Source organism: Ranitomeya imitator, chromosome 3, assembly GCF_032444005.1.
Source record: "Ranitomeya imitator isolate aRanImi1 chromosome 3, aRanImi1.pri, whole genome shotgun sequence".
NCBI classification, from domain to species: domain Eukaryota; kingdom Metazoa; phylum Chordata; class Amphibia; order Anura; family Dendrobatidae; genus Ranitomeya; species Ranitomeya imitator.
The window spans coordinates 695,617,638-695,643,107 of NC_091284.1; the positions used below are offsets into that span (position 1 = coordinate 695,617,638).

Here is a 25,470-nt window from a genome sequence, read left to right on the forward strand (position 1 = left end):
ATTTCAAAATGAAGGAAACGCCTGGTAAAATTTAGATAAATATTACAACAATCTTAGCCCCAGAAATATATATTAACTACAAAGAGGATTTGCAGACACAGGGCTGAGGGATACCTCGCAGCACAATAATCTCCTAATCATATTAAATCAAGCCGTGTGGAGCGTCTGCTTACTTCACTTTACAGAGCAATACCGGCCAGGAAGACGACATATAACGCTGTATACTGCATGCAGTGCAAGATCCATTCACTGCAACATAACTGAGCCTTGCGCGCAGACATTTTCCTTTCACTAAAGGTAACAAAAAATAAAATAACGCAGAAAATTCACAAATATCTGGTTGACATAATTTGCGCTATTCCGGTGGAGAAGGCGGCTCAGCTTTAGGTTTTACTCTCACAGTTCACAGTTCACAGCAGCCGTAGTTATATAAATATGCAACATAAAAAAACTCAAGTATTAGCCTATGGTAATTTTGCAGTGTAGAATATCAGTACATCACATATATAGAGGCACACATGCGACTTGTTACATTGGCGTATAAGGCAAATTTATCACAACAGCCTGAACTTCTAAGATCACCACATTGTCCAATGCTCGGGCACATGTGCAGTATCTGCTTAATCCAACCATTTTGACATAACATTTCTGGGGCTCTGACTGAATGCAGACAATCTTTGAGACTCCTATATCGATGAGGCAAGGGACGCACTGCGATTACAGCCTCTGTTTAGTATATATGGTCAGGAGGTCTACAGCCCGACACTTGTCACAGCCAGGATGGAGGCCGAGTAGTGCTGCGCGAACGTGCTCTGATAAGGCGTGATCCGAGCATGCTCGAGTGCTAACCGGGTGACTTCGATGTTCTTAAAAAAATATGTTCCGAATCCCCGCACTTGCATGTGTTGTGCGAACAGCTGCGAGACACGTAACCACGTGGACTCGAACATATTATTCGAGCACGCCGAAGTCACCCGGTTAGCACCCGAGCATGACGGGATAACGCCTTAGCAGAACACATTTGCTCATCCCTAATGCCTATTCATTGGGCCAACACAGAGACAGATTTAACACAAAACAAAAAAAACTACTCTATTTAGTACAGAGGGGTGGTCTGCTGTGCTTTCCTATAATGATAAATGGTATGCAGGTACATAACGGTCAGATAAGGGTCCATAGGTGTGCACTTTCGACCTTCATCTGGTTAATAGGTGCCTAAGGGAACATTAAACTACACGTTGGACAAAGCTTCTGACGTACTCCTTAGGCCAAGTGTGCACTGCGCCTAACTTACAGGTTTCAGCTATATCCACTGTACTGATGAACGTGATACTTACATGGAAGGCAAGGAAGGCCCTGAGCTACGGTCATATTATGCACCAACAAAGCGTACAAAATAATATAGATACATATTTTCTCCATACTTACAAAAACAGATTCCAAAGAAGTCTACTGGAGAATCCAAGCAACTCTACGTAGAGACGACTTCATTCAACCCAGCAAAGCGGATAATGGTTCTTAGTCTGTCAGGGAGGAAAGAAACGTATGAAGAGAAGCTTGCACATCGCTACAAGTCACATGCAATTTCTAGAGAATAATGAGCTCCGTTCCAGAATCCACTGCGTCACTCGCACATTGCCTACAAATGTATGATACCTGCCATTTACCTGCGCCTTTACTTCTGCTTCCTCTGTAATGTTCAGATCAGTAAAAGGATAAGTAACTTATGATGCGTTCTGTGTTCTGCCTCACTCATGTAATACTGTTGCAATTACTACAGAATAAAAAACTGAATATTTTCTAAAGCTTAAAAGAGTTATCCAGGACATTGGTTATTTTTTCTGGGGATACGAACATACAGACAGGTAGTTGCTCACTAACTGCGTGTTCTGCCCAACGATGATCCCTTATAACTCAGATGGCAATTCTCCAGCTTCACATCAATAGAACAGCTCTTCAGCCGACATCTTGCTGACTGACAGCCAGCTCCCCGTGGTTCGGCGGTGGGAAGACAGCTGTCAATCAGGAGGACATCGGCAGTGATGCCCCATCTACAGAGCAGAGGAGAGCTCAGTCAAAGCCACATCACCCCAAGCAGGAGACTCACCGGCAGGAGCCAGAAGTTAGCAGTCATAAATAGTCACTGGGTTGAACAAGCAGGCAATTAGCAACCACCTACCTGTAAATTCTTATCACCACAGCAAAATATAAAGTCTTGGATAACCTCTTTAAAACTTCAACCAGAGTGTGAAAATGTGCCCAATTTATGACAGCAGCCCATGCTGGGAGAAAATGTGGAACATCTTTAAACTGAAGCGCTTCAGGGCAATCCAATGGGGGAGACTTCCGAACTTCGTGTAACCGTCACATTAATGTTTATAGGAACATAAAATGAGGTGCACTCTGCTGGAATGGAGGTGCCGGCTGAACGTGGACTAAGTCCAATATAGTTGCCAAAGGAAGAAACAGCCGCACTCAAATTATGTCAAGTTGCAAAAAGTGTCTGTTTATTACATGTAGTGTGAAATCGCCACAGGGAAAAGCCAATAGGGAAGCAAGGTAACGTTTCGACCCTATCTGGGTCTTTGCCATACCTCACTTAGGAGGAGAAGAAAATGTTCAGGTGAAGTGGAAGAAGTCCCCACTGGGGCTCATCAAAATGGAGAAACCGAATGTGGCGTATCCCCGCCGTCTGCGGTGGTGTGTTTATTTCATATTTTTATTTCATAAATCAATAGTACTCAGTAAAATTAGCCAATTTGTGGTCTTGTCATAGAAATCTGCTTCTTTCTCCACCAGCACTGATCATTTATTCTCAAAATGCACAATTCCCGAGTAAAATCTGTATTCAGTGAAGACAGTTTAATATATTACTAAGATAGGAGATGACAGGTGATACTGACCAGCTTCTATGTATATTGAGGGGGGAGGGATTCTGCCTCTATCACCTCCCTCCCTCTACATAGGAGAGGACAGCTACTACTGTTAAGATGTAAGGTAACAATCTGTCTTCATTGAATACCAATTTTACTCAGGAATTGAGAATTTTGAAAATGACTGATCAGTCTTCGAGAAAAAAAGTATCTAATGAGCTATATTAGAGTCGCTTATTTCCAAGTGTGCTATTAAAGGGAACCTGTCACCTGAATTTGGCGGGACTGGTTTTGGGTCATATGGGCAGAGTTTTCGGGTGTTTGATTCACCCTTTCCTTACCCGCTGGCTGCATGCTGGCTGCAATATTGGATTGAAGTTCATTCTCTGTCCTCCATAGTACATGCCTGCACAAGGCAAGATTGCTTTGCGCAGGCGTGTACTATGGAGGACAGAGAATGAACTTCAATCCAATATTGCAGCCAGCATGCAGCCAGCGGGTAAGGAAAGGGTGAATCAAACACCCGAAAACTCCACCCATATGACCCAAAACCAGTCCCACCAAATTCAGGTGACAGAGTCCCTTTAAAGAAGTTGCCCACTAGTAGGACAAACCCTTCTCATACCCCATGCTTGGCCTTGATAAAAAAAAAACAAAAAAAAAAAAAAACACCTTACACTCACTTCCAGTACCGACGCCATTCCAGTGATGTCGGCACTTACGGTGCCAGGGTTCTCATGCGGTTGTTCGGACACGCGAGCCTAGCGCCCAATCGGCGCTGGCATTGCAGCTGATCTATCACTTCCTCTTCAAGTTTAATTCATACAAAGGCGGCGACAGTGACGCCAGTGATGGTTGGGTGCCGGACATCACGTGTCATTACAACCGCGTGAAAGCGTCGGGATCTTCAGTGCAGACACCGCCAAAACGGCATTGGCACCGGAGAAGAGTATAAGCTTTTTTAATTTCATCGTCATCAAACATTTAGATCAAGAAGCGGTTGTCCTAGTATAACAGAATACCCCTTCAAAAGTAAAATAATGGTTACACTGTTTAAGTAGGTCTGACTTTTGGTTAAAAAAATATGTACATATCCATGTCTTTAAAGTGATTTTAACCATTTTTCCACTGTCAACAAGAGGTTTGGTCTAAATGGAAAAGTAAAATACTTTGACATAAAGGGCTTCAAATTTGACAGTGTGCGACAAATTTCAGTTTAAGTGTAAATTGGTGTAATCTAAAAGCATCTAAACATGCAGTCAATTAAAAAAAACAAAAAAACACTAATGGCAGCTCTGCGGACCCGCAGCGTCTTCATAGTTATGTCAGACACAATGCTGTTCTCATACATAAATTGGAAATGGTCTTAAAGCTCAGCTCCCATACAAGAAAATGAGGCAGATCTGCAATATGTATAGAAGGTTTGGTACAGCTCAGGGGCTAGTGAATCCTTACAATAGGGTCATCAACATCACATTGGTGCGGTTTTTACACCTGGCATCCTCACCAATCAGCTGTGGTGGGGACAAGATGTAGAGAGATATAATATAAACTAGATTGTGGCCCGATTCTAACGCATCAGGTATTCTAGAATATGCATGTCCCCATAGTATATGGACAATGATGATTCCAGAATTCACGGCAGACTGTGCCCGTCGCTGATTGGTCGAGGCAACCTTTATGACATCATCGTCGCCATGGCAACCATTATGATATCTACGTCGATACTGTGCCCGTCGCTGAATCAGAAACGTGGGATTTCTACGTCCTTTATGACGTACCCTAACGCATCGGGTATTCTAGAATATGGACAATGATGATTCCAGAATTCGCGGCAGATTGTGCCCGTCGCTGATTGGTCGAGGCAACATTTATGACGCGGGATGTCTACGTCCTTTATGACATCATCGTCGCTGTGCCCGTCGCTGATTGGTCGAGGCCGGCAGGCCTCCACCAATCAGAGACGCGGGATTTCTACGTCGATACTGTGCCCGTCGCTGATTGGTCGAGGCCGGCAGGCCTCGACCAATCAGAGACGCGGGATTTCCAGGACAGACAGACAGACAGACGGAAAAACCCTTAGGCAATTATATATATATAGATATATATACCGTATATTACACACAAATATACACAGTTGTGCTTACGACAACCCAAAACATCCAAATGACCCTGATCAAAAGTTCACAAACCCTGGTGATTTTGGGGAGAGAGAGGGAGAGGGAGAGAGAGAATTGTCTAAGGGTCACTTCTGTTTTTCACGGAAATCCCAAGTAGCTGATTGGTCACGAAATGGCCGCTCCCTACTCCCCTACACTCAGTGCCCCCTCCATAGCCTGGCGGCCTTGACCAATCAGACGCGGGATGTCTATGTCCTTTATGACATCATCATCGCTGTGCCCGTCGCTGATTGGTCGAGGCCTGGCGGCCTCGACCAATCAGAGAGCCAGGATTTCCAGGACAGACAGACAGACAGATGGAAAAACCCTTAGACAATTATATATATAGACTAGATTGTGGCCCGATTCTAACGCATCGGGTATTCTAGAATATGCATGTCCCCGTAGTATATGGACAATGATGATTCCAGAATTTGCGGCACACTGTGCCTGTCGCTGATTGGTCGAGGCAACCTTTATGACATCGTCGCCATGGCAACCATTATGACATCTACGTCGATACGGTGCCCGTCGCTGAATCAGAAACGTGAGATGTCTACGTCCTTTATGACATCATCGTCGCTGTGCCCGTTGCTGATTGGTCGAGGCCTGGCGGCCTCGACCAATCAGACGCGGGAATTCTACGTCCTTTATGACATCATCTTTTAAGTAAATAGGGCAGCACACTGCAGCGCCAAAAACATGCAAACTTGAAAACACAAAATTTGAACTGCATTACTGCACTGAAAATATGAAAAATGAGAGCTTTTAGCGCATAAAAATGGCCAATTTTATGTGTACCTCGTAGCCACGATAAGGCATCTCTCTTATACGAGGCCCTACGCTTGACCTACCTCTCTGAGAATAAACGTCTCCATCTGAATGGGTACATGTGAAACCACTCCTTGGACTCAAATTCTCTCTCACTGTGGAGGGGTATTGGACCTATTATAATTAAAACACCTGAAGCTAGGAGGCGGGGAGTGCACGATCAGAAGGCTAGAGAATACATTTCAAAAAACCTGATCTGCACATCCAAACATAGACACAGTGTGAACAGGTGCTGAACCCAGAGTCGCCAACTCGTATATATTTAAGTAAATAGGGCAGCACACTGCAGCGCCAAAAACATGCAAACTTGAAAACACAAAATTTGAACTGCATTACTGCACTGAAAATATGAAAAATGAGAGCTTTTAGCGCATAAAAATGGCCAATTTTATGTGTACCTCGTAGCCACGATAAGGCATCTCTCTTATACGAGGCCCTACGCTTGACCTACCTCTCTGAGAATAAACGTCTCCATCTGAATGGGTACATGTGAAACCTCTCCTTGGACTCAAATTCTCTCTCACTGTGGAGGGGTATTGGACCTATTATAATTAAAACACCTGAAGCTAGGAGGCGGGGAGTGCACGATCAGAAGGCTAGAGAATACATTTCAAAAAACCTGATCTGCACATCCAAACATAGACACAGTGTGAACAGGTGCTGAACCCAGAGTCGCCAACTCGTATATATTTAAGTAAATAGGGCAGCACACTGCAGCGCCAAAAACATGCAAACTTGAAAACACAAAATTTGAACTGCATTACTGCACTGAAAATATGAAAAATGAGAGCTTTTAGCGCATAAAAATGGCCAATTTTATGTGTACCTCGTAGCCACGATAAGGCATCTCTCTTATACGAGGCCCTACGCTTGACCTACCTCTCTGAGAATAAACGTCTCCATCTGAATGGGTACATGTGAAACCTCTCCTTGGACTCAAATTCTCTCTCACTGTGGAGGGGTATTGGACCTATTATAATTAAAACACCTGAAGCTAGGAGGCGGGGAGTGCACGATCAGAAGGCTAGAGAATACATTTCAAAAAACCTGATCTGCACATCCAAACATAGACACAGTGTGAACAGGTGCTGAACCCAGAGTCGCCAACTCGTATATATTTAAGTAAATAGTGCACTCCCCGCCTCCTAGCTTCAGGTGTTTTAATTATAATAGGTCCAATACCCCTCCACAGTGAGAGAGAATTTGAGTCCAAGGAGAGGTTTCACATGTACCCATTCAGATGGAGACGTTTATTCTCAGAGAGGTAGGTCAAGCGTAGGGCCTCGTATAAGAGAGATGCCTTATCGTGGCTACGAGGTACACATAAAATTGGCCATTTTTATGCGCTAAAAGCTCTCATTTTTCATATTTTCAGTGCAGTAATGCAGTTCAAATTTTGTGTTTTCAAGTTTGCATGTTTTTGGCGCTGCAGTGTGCTGCCCTATTTACTTAAATATATACGAGTTGGTGACTCTGGGTTCAGCACCTGTTCACACTGTGTCTATGTTTGGATGTGCAGATCAGGTTTTTTGAAACTTTATGACATCATCGTCACTGGCGGCCTCGACCAATCAGAGACGCGGGATTTCTACGTCGATGCTGTGCCGGTCTCTGATTGGTCGAGGCCGCCAGGCCTCGACCAATCAGAGAGCTGGGATTTCCAGGACAGACAGACAGACAGACAGACGGAAAAACCCTTAGACAATTATATATATAGATACACATATACATACATACACACTAGCTGAAGAGACTGGCGTTGCCTGGGCATAGTAAATATCTGTGGTTAGTTATAGCACCTCACTTCTCTTATTTTCCCATCACGCCTCTCATTTTCCCCCTCACTCCTCTCATTCCCCCTAACACTTGTCATTTCGACCTCACATCTGTCATTTTCCGATCACTCCACTATTTTCCCTCAGTCCTCTCATTTTGCACTCACACCTTTTTCATTTTCACCTCACACCTCTCATTTTCACCTCAGTATATACATGTTTGTCATCTCCCATATATATTATACACCTGCATGTCATCTCCTGTATATAGTATATACCTGTATGTCTTCTCCCCTGTATATAGTATATACCTGCTGTGTGTTGTCTCCCCTGTATATAGTATATACCTGCTGTATGTCATCTCCCCTGTATATAGTATACTAGATTGTGGCCCGATTCTAACGCATCGGGTATTCTAGAATATGCATGTCCCTGTAATATATGGACAATGATGATTCCATAATTCGCGGCAGACTGTGCCCGTTGCTGATTGGTCGAGGCAACCTTTATGACATCATCGTCGCCATGGTAACCATTATGACATCATCGTCGCTGTGCCCGTTGCTGATTGGTCGAGGCCTGGCGGCCTCGACCAATCAGAGACGCAGGATGTCTACGTCCTTTATGACATCATCGTTGCTGTGCCCGTTGCTGATTGGTCGAGGTCTGGCGGCCTCGACCAATCAGAGACGCGGGATTTCTACGTCGATGCTGTGCCGGTCTCTGATTGGTCGAGGCCTGGCGGCCTCGACCAATCAGAGAGCAGGGATTTCCAGGACAGACAGACAGACAGACAGACGGAAAAACCCTTAGGCAATTATATATATAGATACCTGTATGTCATCTCCTCCTATATATAGCATATACCTGTATGTCATCTCCTCCTGTATATAGTATATACCTGTAGGTCATCTGCTCCTGTATATAGTATATACCTGTGTGTCATCTCCTCTTGTATATAGGGTCATTCCATATCAAGTGATCCAAATATGAATATTTTTTTTACCTTACGTCTTTAGATTTTTTTTATTTTTGTTTTTATGAAGTACAACTTTAGTTAATTACAAATTAAAAGTTTAGAATTTTTTTCTCCATCAGTTAATTTTTTACAGATTTTTAAAGTTTTGAAAAAGAGCGGATTTTGGCCTGGTATGGCTTTACATTTTTTATCATATCTCGGGCTAGAATTAAGATATAGAGGTGGGAGAGGCATCATTTTTCTCAGAACGGTACCAGCTTTCATTTGATATGTCACAAGACTATGTTTCTTTATATTTAGTTTTGGAGAAATCAAATTAAAAATTTTGATGCGCAATTCTGAAAAAAACGTATGTTTTAAAATTGTGAAAACATGCATGTGTGTTACTCGTGTCCTTGTTTATATTTGTACAAGGACTCAACTTGGGATCTATCAAATTTGTATTTTTTTTTTTGAGCCTTGAATCATCTGATTTTATGTTTGTGTGAGTTTCTTCCTTTTTTCTTTTCAAATTACAACTTATTGCATTCAACATATATATGTAACAATAAATAAACACAAAAAAACAAATACAGAAGTGCCAGAATAAATACATCTTAATCATCATAACAACTTGCTCAGCATTTTCAACCTGAATTCTTTGAACAAGCCAAAAGATAAAAGGTGATCACATCCCCAAGTGATTTATAAATACAGTCTGATCCTAATTATATGTTAAAAACAAGATTAAAAGACACAATATTTTTACCACCTATTTATACATGGAACAATTTTTTTTCTGTTACATCACTTAAACATGTCATTTCTGAAGTGTTTAAGAAGAATAGTACAGTAGTTAAATCCTCGTTCTATAAAATATGAACTAATCAAACAATTAATAGTAGGTTTTTACATGGCCGTTTATCACCAATGTGTCCCTTCTAGTGGGTGAAATGTCATCTTGTCCATAAGGGCTCACTAGCAATGGCCGTTTCCTTCTGTGTCACCATGTGCGGCCTGTCATGGTGCTCGGCTCCACCTTAGTTAACCCCTTAATGACCGCCAATACGTCTTTTAACTGACCTGAGATATAAGAGAATAGTATCCCCATACAGGTGACAATCCAGCATCTGTCAGTTGTACACTATAGCTGACAACTTGCTGCATCAGCCACGATCAGTATTTGCACCATCTAAATCTGTTTAACCCCTTAGATGCTGCTGTCAATAGTGACTACATCATTATAAATGGTTAACAGAGCGTGGGGGCTTCTTCTTTGTCCCAATTGGTGCCCTCAGATCATGATTTTGCGGTCCTGATGTTTGCCATGGCAATTTATGGCCAAATAGCGGCCTTAGAGTCTGACGGCTGTAGTAATCTGTTTAGAAGTTAGAGATATTTAGGTGGTAAAAATACACATTTTCATTTCTGTCATACCACTTTGCATTAATTCCTGTAAAGCACCTGAAGGGTTAATAAACTACCTGACAGCAGTTTTTGATATGTCTAGGGGGTGCTGTTTTTAAAATGGTATCACGTTTGTGGGTTTCCCAATATATGGGACCCCTAAAGTCACTTCAAACATGGATAAGTCCCTAAAAAAATAAATTTTGTAAATTTCTTTGAAAAAATGAAAAATTGCTGCTACATTTTTAAACCTCCTAAACTGCTAACAAAATAAAATAATATTTTACAAATGGTCCTGATGTAAAGTAAACATGTGGGAAATGTTATTTATTAATGGTTTGCTGTGGTATGGCCATCTGGATTAAAGGGATAATCATTCAAATTCAGAAAATTGCTAATTTTTTAACATTTTTCTCAAATTTTTGATATTTGTTATAAATAAACACAAAAAATGCTGAACAAAATTTACCATTATTCTAAAGTATAATGTGTCACGAAAAAACAATCTCAAAATCACTCGGATTTGTTGAAGCGTTGCAGAGTTATTACCACATAAAGTGACACTGGTCAGATTTCAAAAATTTGGCTCGGTCACTAAGGGGTTAATATCTGATTTTTGTTCACCTTTACAATGTCTGATTTTCTTGGATACACAAAGGACGGCGCTGGACCAGAAAGTGCAGAAGAGTCACTTCTACGTCTTCATTTTCACAATCTTTGGAGAGTCCAGTAGCCACGAGCGCCGATCATATTCACAGGTCACATAGCCAGTTGTGTCATCCATTGCCGATCTCGTGCCGCCTTCTACCACTTCATGGTCGTCACTGTCTTTATTTCCACTACATGGGATGACAGTCCGGTATTGCGGAGTCCCCTTTCTGCTTCCTGTAACTGATGTTATAACAAACTCTCCTCCTCCTCGAAGTCCTGGTTTGTACAATACATGAACTGGATGTTAAGAATATTTTTCTCCCTCCATTTGAGGAGTTTCCTGGGTGATAAGATTTGGTGTGAATACGTTCTGTGGAGGCCCGAGCTGCCGGCCGGCTATCTGCTCTGCTGTCACAGTCTACCCCTGGTCATTCTCAGCCCTAACAAAGTTCTCCTCTGTCCTCTTCTGCTTCTAAGTGGTAACATAATAAAATACAGTAATATCTAGCAATCATGGATTATTTGGTAAATCTAGACCCCACACTGTTAGACCACAGGCTGAACAGATCTGAAATCAAGATTTTTGAACTGACACTGTAATAGTTTTATTTTTTAAAATATGATCCCATCTTGTATTTTGGTACAGATGTGGATAGGAGCATAGCAGGCACATGTGCAGCTTTTGAAATTTTTAAATTAAACGTTTTATTCGGAAATGCATTTTAAAGTTTTGCGCTTGCGTTCGCATAGGTAAAATATTATCAAGTAGAATGGTGTTTATTTTGTTTCTCTATCTCTTTTCTAGCCTGAGTTATGGGGAGAAATGTAAAAGGCAGGCAACACCGAAATTCGCACTTTTTCCGAATTTTGAAAATCAATAAAAAAAATTTAAAAGAAAATCTAGAATTTTCTCTTCTTCACATTTTGCATTCTCTGACACACTGTTACCAAATAATCTCAAAAGAATTAAAAATATAGTGGTAAAAATCATTGGTTCACTTGTCATGGAATGACCCTATAGTATATACCTGTATGTCATCTCCTGTATATAGTATGTACCTGTATGTCATCTCCTCCTCTATATAGTATATACCTGTGTGTCATCTCTCCTGTATATTGTATATACCTATGTGTCATCTCCTCTTGTGTATAGTATATACCTGTATGTCATCTCCTCCTATATATAGTATATACATGTCTCATCTCCTGTATATAGTATATGCCTGTATGTCATCTCCCCTGTATATAGTATATACCTGCTGTATGTCATCTCCTCCTGTATATGCTTATGTGTCATCTCCTCCTGTGTATAGTACATACCTGTAAGTCATCTCCTCCTATAGATAGTATATACCTGTGTGTCATCTCCTCTTGTATATAGTATATATCCGTGTGCCATCGCCTCCTGTATTAGACCTCGTTCACACGTTATTTGGTCAGTATTTTTACCTCAGTATTTGTAAGCTAAATTGGCAGCCTGATAAATCCCCAGCCAACAGGAAGCCCTCCCCCTGGCAGTATATATTAGCTCACACATACACATAATAGACAGGTCATGTGACTGACAGCTGCCGTATTTCCTATATGGTACATTTGTGGTACGTTTTGAGTATGTGCAAGTTTTGTGTGAGGCAACTTTTCCATGTGTTTCAACTTTTGTGCTTGTGGCAATTTTTCCGCGTGTGCAAGTTTTGCGTGTGGCGAGTTTTCCATGAGGTGAGTTTTGCACGTGTGGAGAGTTTTGCGTGAGCCTAGTTTTGCATGTGGCGAGTTTTGAGCGGTGACTTTTGTGTTTCGACTTTTATGTGGCGATGTTGGTGTATGTGTGGTGAAATGTGTGCTGAGGGTGATCTGTGTTCAATCACGTGGTAGTGTGTGGTGCATTTTGTGTGTATTCATATCCCCGTGTGTGGTGAGTATCCCATGTCGGGGCCCCACCTTAGCAACTGTACGGTATATACTCTTTGGCGCCATCGCTCTCATTCTTTAATGAATTGAATCCTCTCAATTGTGCTTTTTCTGTTTACCTTCCACATTCAGTAGGAGTGATAAGTGACAGACGGGTTTTTAAGTTTAATATAGAAAAATCAGCCGCACTCTTATGGTATATCTTTGCAAAAATGTTTTTGGGTTTTTAAGTTTGATGGAAGTAGTAGTCTCTCATCAGCTGACGCTTGCTGACATGCGGTAAGATTTTTACCGTGGGTCACAGTCACAGCTCCGGGGTCACGATAATAGGTATTAGACCTACCAATAATTATGTTTCTAGGAGTCCATCCTGACAGCACCATGGAGGTCGTCCTCCTCCTCACGGGGACAGGAATCCCACGAGAGGTTAAAAGGACCCTCCCCTCCCCACCGCCCTCAGTGTTTTAAACAAGCACCACAGCATAAATGATGCAACTTAAATTTATTTCAACCGATATAATAAGACATCCTGAAACAACATAAATAAGGAGGGAACTAACCGTGCTGTCAGGATGGACTCTTGAAAACAATTGCCGGTAGGTCCAATATCCCTCCTGACAGCACCATGGAGAATACCAAAGTACCTCTTCAGGGTGGGACCACTGCCTGGAGAAGCTTTCTCCCAAAGACAGTTTGTTTACTAGATACTACATCTAAATTTATAATGTTTGTAAAACGTATCTAGCCTGGCCCAGGTGGCGACCTTACAAATTTGCTCGACTGATGCCCCCGCCCTCTCAGCCCAGGAGGTGGAGACTGCTCTAGTGGAGTGGGCTCTTAATCTTTCAGGGGTGAATGATCCCTTCTGAGTGGTAGGCTACGGAGATTGCTGAGGTGATCCATCTTGCGATGGTGGATTTAGAGGCTTTTACTCCTTATTTTTCCCCCAAACAAAACAAACAATTTAGGATCTTGTCTGCAACTATGAGTGGCCTCTAGATATTTGATGACTGCCTTCCTAACGTCCAAAGCACTCAAGGCCTGCTCTTTCTGATTTGACGGGTTTTCACAAAAGGAGGTTACGATAATCTCCTGGTTTAGGTTCTGAGAGGACACTACCTTAGTTAAGAAAGCAGGGTCTAATTTTAGTATTATGCGATCCTCCCATATTCGAAGATACGGATCCTGAGTGGACAAAGCCTGAATTTCTCCTACCCTCCTCGTGGTAGTAATAGCCAATAAAAATGCAGTTTTGATGGTACAATATGAGATGGACATCTCCCTTGGTACATAAGGATCTTGACAGAGGGCTTTAAGGACCACATTCAAATCCAAAGGGGGCACTGACCGCCTTATAGTAGGTCGCAACCTCAATTGCCTTGACAAAGCTAGCAACCCACAGGTGAATGGCTAATGAATAGTCAAAGAATGTACTTAATGCAGATACCTGGATTTTTAGGGTGCTAGGTCTGAGCTCTTTATTAACCCATTAATGACAGCCAATACGTATTTTAACTGACCTGAGATATAAGAGAATAGCATCCCTATACAGGTGACAATCCAGCAGCTATCACACTATGTACACTATAGTTGACAACTTGCTGCATCAGCCACGATCAGTGTTTGCACTGTGCAAATCTGTTTAACCCCTTAGATGCTGCTGTCAATAGTGACTACATTATTATAAATGGTTAACAGAGTGTGGGGGCTTCCTCTTTATCCCAGTTGGTGCCCTCAGATCATGATTTTGTGGTCCAGATGTTTGCCATAGAAATTCATGACCAAATAGCGGCCTTAGAGTCTGGCGGCTGTTGTAATCTGTTCAGAAGTTAGAAGCATTTAGGTGGTAAAAATACACATTTTCATTTTTGTCATGCCAATTTGCATTAATTCCTGAAAATCACCTGAAGAGTTAATAAACTACTTGACTGCAGTTTTCAATATCTCAGGGGGTGCTGTTTTTATAATGGTACAACTTTTGGGTGTTTCCCAATATATGGGACCCCTAAAGGCACTTCAAACCTGGATAAGTCCCTAAAAAAAATAAATTTTGTAAATTTCCTTGAAAAAATGAAAAATTACTGCTACATTTTAAAACCTCCTAAAATGCTAGCAAAATAAAATAACATTTTACAAATGGTGCTGATGTAAAGCAGGCATGTGGGAAATGATATTTATCAATGTTTTGCTATGGTATGACTATCTGGATTAAAGGGATAATCATTCAAAGCCTGAAAATTGCAAATTTTTTAACATTTTTCTCAAATTTCTGATATTTTTTTATAAATAAACACAAAACATATCTACCTAAATTTACCATTATCATATAGTATAATGGGTCACGAAAAAACATTCTCAAAATCACTGGGATTTGTTGAAGCGTTCCAGAGTTATTACCACATAAAGTGACACTGGTTAGATTTCAAAAATTTGTCTCCGTCACTATGGATTAAAACCCACCTGAAGGAAGTCTACGACCCTTGGAATATTGGGCCTGCCCGAAACAACATCAGACCTGCCACCTTCCAAAGAGAACCTTTTCCAGATTTTGTTGTATATTGCAGATGTGACCGGCTTCCTATTAGCCTGAATCGTGGTAATAACCTAGTCCGATAACCCCTGAGCTCTCAGGATGTCCTACTCAGGATCCAAGCTGACAGATGAAGTCTTCCTGGGTTCTGATGGAAGACTGGACCTTGGTGGATTATATCTTTCCTTTGGGGAAGCATTACCAGATCTTCTAATGCCATGGCTCTTAGCAAAGGGAACCAACTTCTCACTGGCCAATACAGGGCAATCAGAAGTACCTTCGCCTGATCCTCTTGGATTTTCCTGAGAACTCCTGAAATAAGTGCCATCATGGAAAAAGCATAAGACAGAGACCTGTCCCACTTCTGGCTCAACGTGTCGACCGCTTCTGGTTTGTCCGTTGGATTTAGGGAGTAAAATTTGGCGAGCTCTGTATTCTTCCTGGTCACGAATAGGTCTATTTGAGGTATACCCCAGAAATGACACAAGTACTGTATTTTCTGGCGTATAAGACTACTTTTTAACCCCTGAAAATCTTCTCAAAAGTCGGGTGTTGTCTTATAGGGCAGATGCGGAGTAATCTGCTGTCGCCGCATATTGTGGGGGGGGAGCGGTCCCAATGACGAGGTGAGGGGGCGCATCACCGGGAAGGTGTAAGTAAAGCAGAGGCAGAGAAGAAGATAATAGGATACAAGGGCGAGCCAGATGAGTGAAAGAGGAGTGTTTTTCTAGGCACAGCACCGCTCTCTCTCTTTTTTGCATACCCCTGGCATCCCAGAGGCTGACAGTTTGCTTCACTTACACCTTCCTGGTGAGGCGCTCCCTAACCTCGTCATCGGAACCACTCCCCCCACTATATACGTCGACCGCAGATTGCTCCGCAGCCACCCTATTAGATACGCGGCATATAAGACAACCCCCGACGTTTGAGAAGATTTTATATTTTAACTGGAAAAGTTGGGGGTCGTCTTATACGCTTATACGCCAGAAAATACGGTACTGGAAAACCTCATTTAGCTCTCATTCCGTCAGCCAGACCTTCTGTCTGCTCAGGTAATCCTCCATTATATATTCCCTTGAGATGAACCGCCGACATGGAAATGACAGTATTTTCTGCCCAGGAGAAGATTTTGTACGCCAGATCCAGAAATGCGCAGTGTCTGAGGCTCCCTTGGTGTCGCAAGAAAGATAAAGTTGTTATGTTGTCCGATAGGATCTTTACGTGTTCTTTACATGTTGCCCCTTTAGATATGACTGATTTCGCCTTAGGGCTTCCCACATGGCGTAAAGCTCCCTGTAGTTGGACGACTTGGACTTGATCTCTGATGGTCATCTGTCCTGAAGAATTCTTCCCTCCAAGTGTGCTCCCCAACCCCAGTTGCTGCTGTCTGTAGTGATCACCACGAACAGTGAGAAGATACAACAAATGTCTAACTGCAGATTTTTTTGACTGAGTCCACCAAAGTAGTGATCTTCTCGCTGCTGGGGTAAGGACATTTCCTCTGTCGAGTGATGACTGGCGCCGGTCCCACACAGACAGGACTTCCCTCTGCAAGGCTCTCGAGTGGAACTGGGCCCACCGGACACGGGATGCAAGCTGTCAGGAGGCCTAGAATCTTCATTGCTCACCTGATTGAAGCCCGACTTCTCAGGAACTCTCAGATTTTGTTTCGCACAGTGTCCTGCTTTTTCTCCAGTAAGAAGAATGTTCTGCATCTGGCATCCAATAGTACTCCCCGGAAAATCTTCCTGTTTTCCAGCACCAGGTTTAACTTCTGCCGGTTGAGGATCCATCCCAGGATATGGTCTTCTCCCTGTGAAGTCGGAGTTCTTCCGCCGAATTTACCACCAGTAGGAAATCGTCTGTCTATGGCACTATAATTATCGCTTTTTTCCTTAAGTAGGCTACCATCTCCGACACCAATTTGGTAAATACCCGGGTAGCCGATGCTAGGCCAAATGGAAGGCACTGAAAGAAAGTGGCAGGTTCGATTCAGGAACTTGACCGCAAATCTCAAATTTTGGGACACTGGGTGTATTGGAACTTGGTAATATGCACTTTTTAGATCCAGGGTGCACATAAATGCATCCCTGTCTATAAGGGGAACTATAGATTTTATCGACTCCATCCTGAACCTTTTGTACTTTACACAGAAGTTTAACCCTGCTGTGGAACCATAAAAAAAAAAAATCACTGCTTTGGTACAATGGGGTCTACATGACACCAAGCTGAAAATCGTCATATTTCATTAAAATGAACAAGCTGGCTGTTCAGAATAATCAAGTTTTATTCTGTCATTTCAGAACACAGTTATGAAATCAAACGTAACTAAGTGATTTGTCAAACACAAACTGAAATTTATACCAAAATGTTTTACCAATAACTAAAAGTATTCAAAGTAAGAAAAATAAATGCACAATAACCGCAACTGTGTGGATTTTAGTAAAAACATAATGACAATGAATGATCTGGCAAGAAATTTAGCCCTTGCATTCACTGCACGTCATTGTACCATGTTCTTCACAAATTAACTTCTTGCAGTCATTGCAAACAGATCTCGTCTTTTTGTCCTTCGATCGAGGACAAACATGGCACTGTTTGAACTGTCCTCCAACACTGCTGGTGTCACTTGGAACTAGCCATTGTTTATTTACAATTATATTACAAAACCTGTGAATAAACCTAAAATATTCAAAAAAAAATATCAGACAATAAAGGTACTATGGGGTCAGGTGAGTCCCAAACACAGAAAATTGAAAATAACTTTGAAACAACATTGAAAAAACAAATTCAAAATATCATCAACATAAGCAGAAGTATGTTACTTGAAAATACATAGATGGTCAATGTCTGAGATTGACCAGTTTTAGAAATATTTCAACTTATTCAGCACTGGGGTCTATATGACCCCATGGTTCCACAGCAGGGTTAAGGGCTTCAGATTTATTATAGTGCAGGATTCTCCTGATGGCTTTATGAACAATGCAGAATAGTGACCCTTGCCCTCCTCTGCCTGGGGGACCAGGATTAGAACAGCAGTGTCTACCAGCTCCCTTAAGTCTGATACCTTGTCGACAAGTTACGGGGAGCGATAAACCTTTCAGGGAGGAGGCACAGTAAACTATCGCATAACCCTCCGCTATGATTCTGAGAACCAACTGATCCTGGATAATATGGTGCCAACTTGCCATGAACCGCCTGAGTCGCCCCCCCCGAACAGGATGGCGTCATTGCCTCCTTGATCTTGAACCTGACCCTTACTTTTCGCTCTGTTGTGGTAGGTTTCTCTACTGAACTTCCTTTGGCCCTTGTAATCTGACTGTCTCCAAGACGGCCCTGGCTTGCGAAAGGACTGGATCCTTCTAAACCAACCTTTGGGAAACCCTTTCTTTTTTGTCTGATGCTTTCTTCTAAGATGTCGTCTAATGCCGGCCCGGACACCCTTAACCCCGAGAAGTGAATGGAGCAGAAGTTATTTTTAGAGGCATTGTCCCCCGATCAGGTTTTCATCCAGATAGCTGTATAGACAGCAATAGACAATGAGCTATTCCTAGCTGAGAACCTTACAGATTCAGCAGAAGTATCTGGCAAAAAGGCTGTGGTAGACTTCATCAGTGGGAGGCTATAATATCTTCCTTAGGAGTTTTGTTAGTTATTCAAGTGCTCCTCCAGTTGCCCTATCCATAGAAACATAGATATGGCAACTGAAGTGGCGGCTAGATTGGTTTTGATCAAAGCCACGTATGTCTCCCAAGCTCGTTTCAGGAGGTTATCCGCTTTCCTGTCCATAGGGTACTTTAGACTTGATGAGTCCTCAAAGGGGATAGATGTCTTCCTAGCGAACGGTACATCTATCTGTCTGGACTGCGCTTTTGGGACCTACTCCACCTCCATCATATCTTTGATTGCCTGGTATTCTCCGAGGCAAATAAGCATCTCCTGCCCCATTCTGGATTTTCCATCACTACTTCACCTTCTTCTTCCTGGTCTGAACTCGGGAGCTGGGATTCCTCGTCAGAGCTTAGTTTCATCTCCCACTGAGGTGCTCTTGGACCCAGACTGGGAAGTTGCAGACGAGTAAGGCTAGATATAGAGGCCTGGACTTCTTCCCCGATTAGAAACCTCATCTCAGACAATAGGGATGGTTGTTCTTCCCTCACAACTCTAGTGGTGCAAGTGTCACAGAGTGTTCTACCATATGCCTCTGGTAATTTTATATTGCATATAGGGCACTTTCTGGATATTGCCAAAGCTTTGATAGATCGTTTGGGCGTAGGAAGGAGCATTGCTGGGATTCCCTTATCCTACACATTGTAGAGACGTATACAGGCTGTGTAAATGGGGATAGGACTGCACAAAGCACATTTACCCCGCAGTCCTGGTCACATTTGCCCGATTCCTGCTTAGTGCCCCGTGCATGCCCTGTGCCTCCAAAGATACAGGTAAAACGGTATTATTACCTGTCTCGCGTCACTTCCGCGTTCCAATCTGGAATGCACGCCGACCTCGTAACCCAGCACCCTCCCAGATGTCACTGATAGTGCGACGGATTTCTCCACGGCGCAACTTCCAGAAGAAGTCGGGACCTCCCCAGCAGCTCTACCCAGGAGCACAACTCATCTGGTCTCTGTGGCTGAAGGACTCCCCACCAGAGAGTGTCAGCCTTGGGCCTTCTTGACAGGGAGAAGGATTGGCTGCGCCGCTCGATGCCCATCTTGGTAAATTCCTGCTCTTCTCTCTCCTGCATCCCTCCATGCAGGGACAGGAAAAAGACACAGAGGGAGGTGGGTGGTGAGGAGCCTTTTAACCTCTCATGTGTTTCATGTCCCTGTAAGGAGGAGGAGGACTACTTCCATGGTGCTGTCAGGAGGGACATCCTGGAAAACTATATTACCGGCGGTAACGTTACCGCCAATCAGAACCACCGGTGTTTCTCAAGCTGTCACACAGAGTGGGAAACACCATAGGAAGTCTGTAAAAACACAAACAAAAACTCAACAAATCTGAAAACATTTTTATACCTGCATTTTTGCTGCGGATTTGACTGACTCAATTGAAGTTAATGGGTGAAAAATTTTAAAAATCCGTACAAAGAACTGACATGCTGCAGAATAAAATGCACTGCAAATACTCAAAGGAAAATTACTGATCATGTGCACAATACTTCAGGATTCTCATGGAATTAGCTGGCATAAGGATTCCATAACATTTTTGGGCGCAATTCTGCGCTGAAACTACACAGCGAAAACGCACCAAAAACGCACCATGTGTACATAGCCGTAGTGACATGATTAAACTACAATAAAAATCACAACTCTATTCACACTAAATACAGCATATCATGGGCTAAGCCGATTGGTACAGTACAGGCGATCAATTGGTAAATGGCACAGTGCCCTAAAAAAAACACGAGACCCACTGTAAACATTGGACTAGAACACCATAAACCTGCATGAAGTAAAATATATAGCAGATCTTAATTAGGCTAATATTGACCTGTAAGATATGAGCATATGCTAGATCACACAACACACAGTGTTGGGCACAATAACTAGAACTGCCCAATATGTAACCCACAACACAGAATTCTTACAGTCTATTCAATGGTCTTCATAAAATCCTGTATATGTTAGTGAATCCGATCACCCACCACAGGTCAAGGATCGCAATACATCAGAACCCCAGTATAAGCAGATGAAACAAATCAAAGTAAAATAACAAAATTCTGAATAGAGGCTAAAACACAAACTGTGTAAAGCCTACAATAAGGCGTAATACCAAATGGGGGAAGCGTAATAGGCAATTATAACTGCCACTACACCATACATATAATGCTAAGATCACCCATAAGTAAAGCCCAGGAAAGGAGTCTGCATCCAGACAACCCACGCGTTTCGCTGGTATCTACAGCTTTATCAGGGAAAGTGTAAATATCAAGTGTGATATCACCCATCCACAGGCAGATGACTGCAACATCACGCCACCCAGTATTCTCCTGGTTGCTTCATACAATTTTACAGCAAAACCTAATGTTTAGGAAAAGTTCAGTTTGGGTGGAGTGCATCGGTGCCACTTCTGTCTACAAGTCTAGAGCTTCACCAGAAAAAGATCCAGACGCCAGTAGACATTTAAGTCACAAATGTCCAGGTGGAGATGTCCTCCTCATCAGCTGCCCTTTTAATATTATAATCAGAGAGAACATATCTTCTCCAGCTGGTAAAAGAGGAGTGATAACATGAACAGCTTAGGTACTTTCTCCTCAAGGACACCAAAGGATGTAAATGGGGAAAGGAACTGTCTGTGATCGTTCTGCCTGACGACTCCTGCACATCCCTCTCTCAAACACAGAACTAGAAAGTAAAACCGCTCCCTGAATATTGTACCAAGAATAGCAGGCATCAATGTTAAGACAACTGGGATTTAAGGGGGTTTTCCAAGATTTACAAAATGTGGTTAATAGAATGGAATGTATTAAAGGGAACAAAATCACGAGATTCATGATGGATAAGCTGCAGGCAGCATGATTTAGACAGTGGCTGCCCTAGTGCAGGAAGGTATCTTTTTCTCTAAATGACAGCGTTTCAGAGAAAACATGCGTCTGATCACTAGTCCAAGGCAGATTCTTCTACCCTGACAGGTCTGTCCCTACATGTGTATACAGGGAAAGACCTGCGAGTCCATGCCAGCGGGAACTAGCTATGGATTACTGACCTGAATTGCTAGCCAGGGACTATGTTTCAGATCACAAGGCTAGCTGCAATAAGGTAGCAAAGGTCTGAATCGTGCTGACGGATGTTCGAGCAACATAAATCTCATGTCAACTTCACGTCAGATAAATCCCTGGTCTTTCCAGCTCTGGTTGCCCACGGCAGTCTGTGCAGAAGCCACAGCTGAGGCCTATGATTAGCAACCATATGAATGATGTGTACCATGGAATCGCTACAGGAAGGACAGACCAGCAGGCAATCACCGCAGCATTGGCCATGGATCTGCAGGACATTGAAGAAGTACCTGGCTTTAAACCCCTCATGTTCTCAGGCTATATGTACTAAATACATCCTTAATACATAGGACATTGCTCCTTGGCAGTGAAAGTGTCAGCAATGATCAGGTATTCAGTAGTGCCGCCACTGGTACATAGCTTCACAGCCTAAAGATGGGGCGGCCATGTGACACCTCTATCCTCTTATTTATATAGCATATTCCGCAGCATTTTACAGTTTGCACACATTATCCCTGTAGAGAGGCTGCATGAAAGCTGCTTTATGTGGTTAATGGAAGCGGTGACACAGGATTCGTATAATAAATGCATCCCGCAGAAGGAAGGACCCCAGCAACACAGCAGTGCAAAGGTAAGCTAGCTCACGGGCCAATCAGATCCCAGCTCTCATTTCTCAGAGGGCTTTGGGGAAATGGGAGAAGCCACCTGATTGGCAGCCCCAGCCCAGCAGTCTGTAGAGCACCCCCAGGACTTGTCACCTACCTGCTCCTCAGGCTGCGCTCCCCTCACGGCTCCGCAGAGGTAACTAAACGTAATGGAGAAAGCTGTGTGATGGGAAGCAGCGGTAGAATGACATGGATGCCTCTGCCCTCCCTCCAGCCCGGTCAGCCCCGGCTATACGAGAGAGGAGGAGGGGAGCCTGCCGGAGACACACGCGGGAGGCTGGGGGGCATCACAAAGAATAAGAGCGGAGAAAACAAGGGATGGGCGGAGAGAAAAGATGAACGAATGAAGAAAAGGAGAAAAAAAAGAGAAAGAAAAGAAAAGGAAAAAAAGGAAATGAAGGAAGGAAAAAAAATGTCGAGACCCCTCCTCCTCCTCCTCCTGGCAAGCGACGTGCTACGTTCCGAGCGCGCTGACGTCAGGCACTGCGACCTACGTCACCGTCCCCATAATGCCCTGGAAACCGCTCGTTCCATCCCGGTAGGAGAACCAGCGCTGACGTCACGACCATGTGACCTGAAGGAGCTTGTATCACGTGACAGCACTTTACGACTCCCGGTGCCGGGAGAAGCCGTGCTGTTCGCACATGTGCACTATGTTAGGACGCCGCGTATCTGGCTTGGGCGGGGGGGGGGGATGGCATGTTCCGCAAACACACAGGGCTTCACTTATCACGGTTGTGCTCAGAGCAGCCAATCACAGCGCCGCTTTCATTTTGTCTGCGCAGGACAGCCTCTTCCCGGCGTGTGCTGTACTAGTGCTGTGCAGCAGGCGGAGCGTGCAAACATTCTGTGTACCGTGCTATTTCCAATCCTTGGGGCTACGGTGGCCTGTGAGGTGCTGCCATAAGCAGGGTCCAATCCGTCCTGTCAGGGTGTGACTGACACACGAAAGGATTGCAGGATCTTAGGCCGACGATTAGACTAGTGACCGTCAATGTCCCAGCCCGGGCTAAGTAGAAGAAAATTGTGACAAATTCTCACACACACACAATGGTAAAATGCTGCTTATCCATGTAACTAATAACAAAGTTCACGATTGGTATCACCACATCCAGAACAAACCGATCTACGAACCTATCCCATTATGTAACCTGTACAGTGCAAAAAAAATAGATTTTTTTCATCATACTGAAAACAGAATAACTAATGGTCAATCAAAATAAATCGTATGAAATGGAAATTACATCTCTTCCCACCAAAAAGACAAAAAACAAGCCTTAGGCTACTTTCACACTAGCGTTTTTTTTAATCCGTCACAATGCGTCGTTTTGCAGAAAAAACGCATCCTGCAAAAGTGCTTGCAGGATGCGTTTTTTCCCCATAGACTTGTATTGACGACGCATTTGCGACGGATTGCCACACGTCGCATCCGTCGAGCAACGGATGCGTCGTGCTTCTGCGGACCGTCGGGAGCAAAAAACGCTACATGTAACGTTTTTTGCTCCTGACGGACCGCTTTTTCTGACCGCGCATGCGCGGCCGGAACTCCGCCCCCACCTCCCCGCACCTTACAATAGGGCAGCGGATGCGCCGGAGAAATGCATCCACTGCCTCCATTGTGCAATGCGCTAAACGCTAGCGTCGGAATCTCTCCCCGACGCATTGCGACGGGGAGATTCCGACGCTAGTGTGAAAGTAGCCTTACGTGGCTCTGTTGGCAATGCAAAACCAATGTATTGTTTGTAAGAAAGTAGCAAAGCATAAGAATAACGATATAAATGTTGGATCACTGTGATCGCACTCACCCAAATTTACCCCTGGCATTAAAAAAAATAATAGTTCCTAAATTGCTGGATCTTTGCCTCCCAAGATTCAAAAATGCTAGTCATTATGGGACCAATTATAACTTCAACTCATTTCTCAAAATGAATTTGACGATGTAAAAATACATTTTTGCTAAACATTGTTTTTAGTGTGAATTATAAAAATCTAATAATAAAGTTGTTTTTTGATCACATTCACCGCTTGTTGAACAACTTAAAAAAAACGGCTTAAAAAAATAAAGACAATTCATGGATATATTTTTTCATTCTGTTTCTCAAACATTGGAATAAAAAGCTATTAAAAATGTTATGTACCCCTAGATGACACCAATAACAGCTTCAACTCTTCTCACAAAAAAATTAACCCCTAGTCAGATCTGTCAACAGAAAAATAGAGGGTTTCCTTGGTCAGGAGTGGTGGAAAAGCTGCATGGCTGCAGTGAGCTCCAGTGGCATGGCTGCAGAGGAAACAATCGGGACTAAGGCTAGGTTCACATTGCGTTAGGGCAATCCATTAAGCGCATAGCGCTAGCGGATTGCGCTAACGCAATGTTTCTTTTTGGTCCGCGTTCAACGTCCCCGCTAGCGCAGATCCCCGATCTGCGCTAGTGAGGACCGGACCTCGGACGCTGCAAGCAGCGTCCGAGGTCCGTCACAAAAGAACGGCACATCGCTAGCGCGTGCCGAAAATGGCATGCGCTAATGATGCGCTACAGGCAGAAATAACATTGCTGTCAATGGGTGCGCGAACGGACCCGTTGCACGGCGTTAATTGCGACATTTTCGCCGTGCAACGCTGTCCGTTAGCGTTAACCCATTAACGCAATGTGAACCTAAGGCTACTTTCACACTGGCGTCGGCCCGTCGCAGTGCGTCGGGCCAACGTACCGACGCATCCTGTGACAACGCAGCACAATGGGGGCAGCGGATGCATTATTACAATGCATCTACTGCCCCATTGTGAGTTGCGGGGAGGAGGGGGCGGAGTTCTGGCCGCGCATGCGCGGTCGGATATGGCGGACACGACGCACAAAAAAGCGTTGCAAGCAACGTTTTTTTGTTCCGACAGTCTGCCACAATCAGACGCAACCGTCACTAATGTTAGTCTATGGGGAAAAAAAGCATCCTGCAGAAAACTTTGCAGGATGCGTTTTTTCACCAAAACGACG

At 43.4% G+C, this 25,470-nt stretch overlaps 1 protein-coding gene across 3 annotated transcripts in view; it reads right to left on the reverse strand.

Moving 5' to 3' along the window:
- The window catches only part of R3HDM2 (R3H domain containing 2), a 146,203-nt gene extending 123,274 nt beyond the window's left edge, over positions 1 to 22,929 (reverse strand). The window contains exons 1-2 of one of the 3 annotated variants that reach the window (XM_069758548.1): positions 22,576 to 22,929; positions 1,429 to 1,523 (exon numbers count right to left, since the gene is read on the reverse strand). The gene's annotated coding sequence lies outside the window, so the exon portion shown is untranslated. The remainder of the gene's footprint in view (positions 1 to 1,428; positions 1,524 to 22,575) is intronic. The other 2 variants (XM_069758551.1, XM_069758552.1) reach the window with 2 other exon arrangements.
- Between the last annotated feature and the right edge of the window lie 2,541 nt (positions 22,930 to 25,470).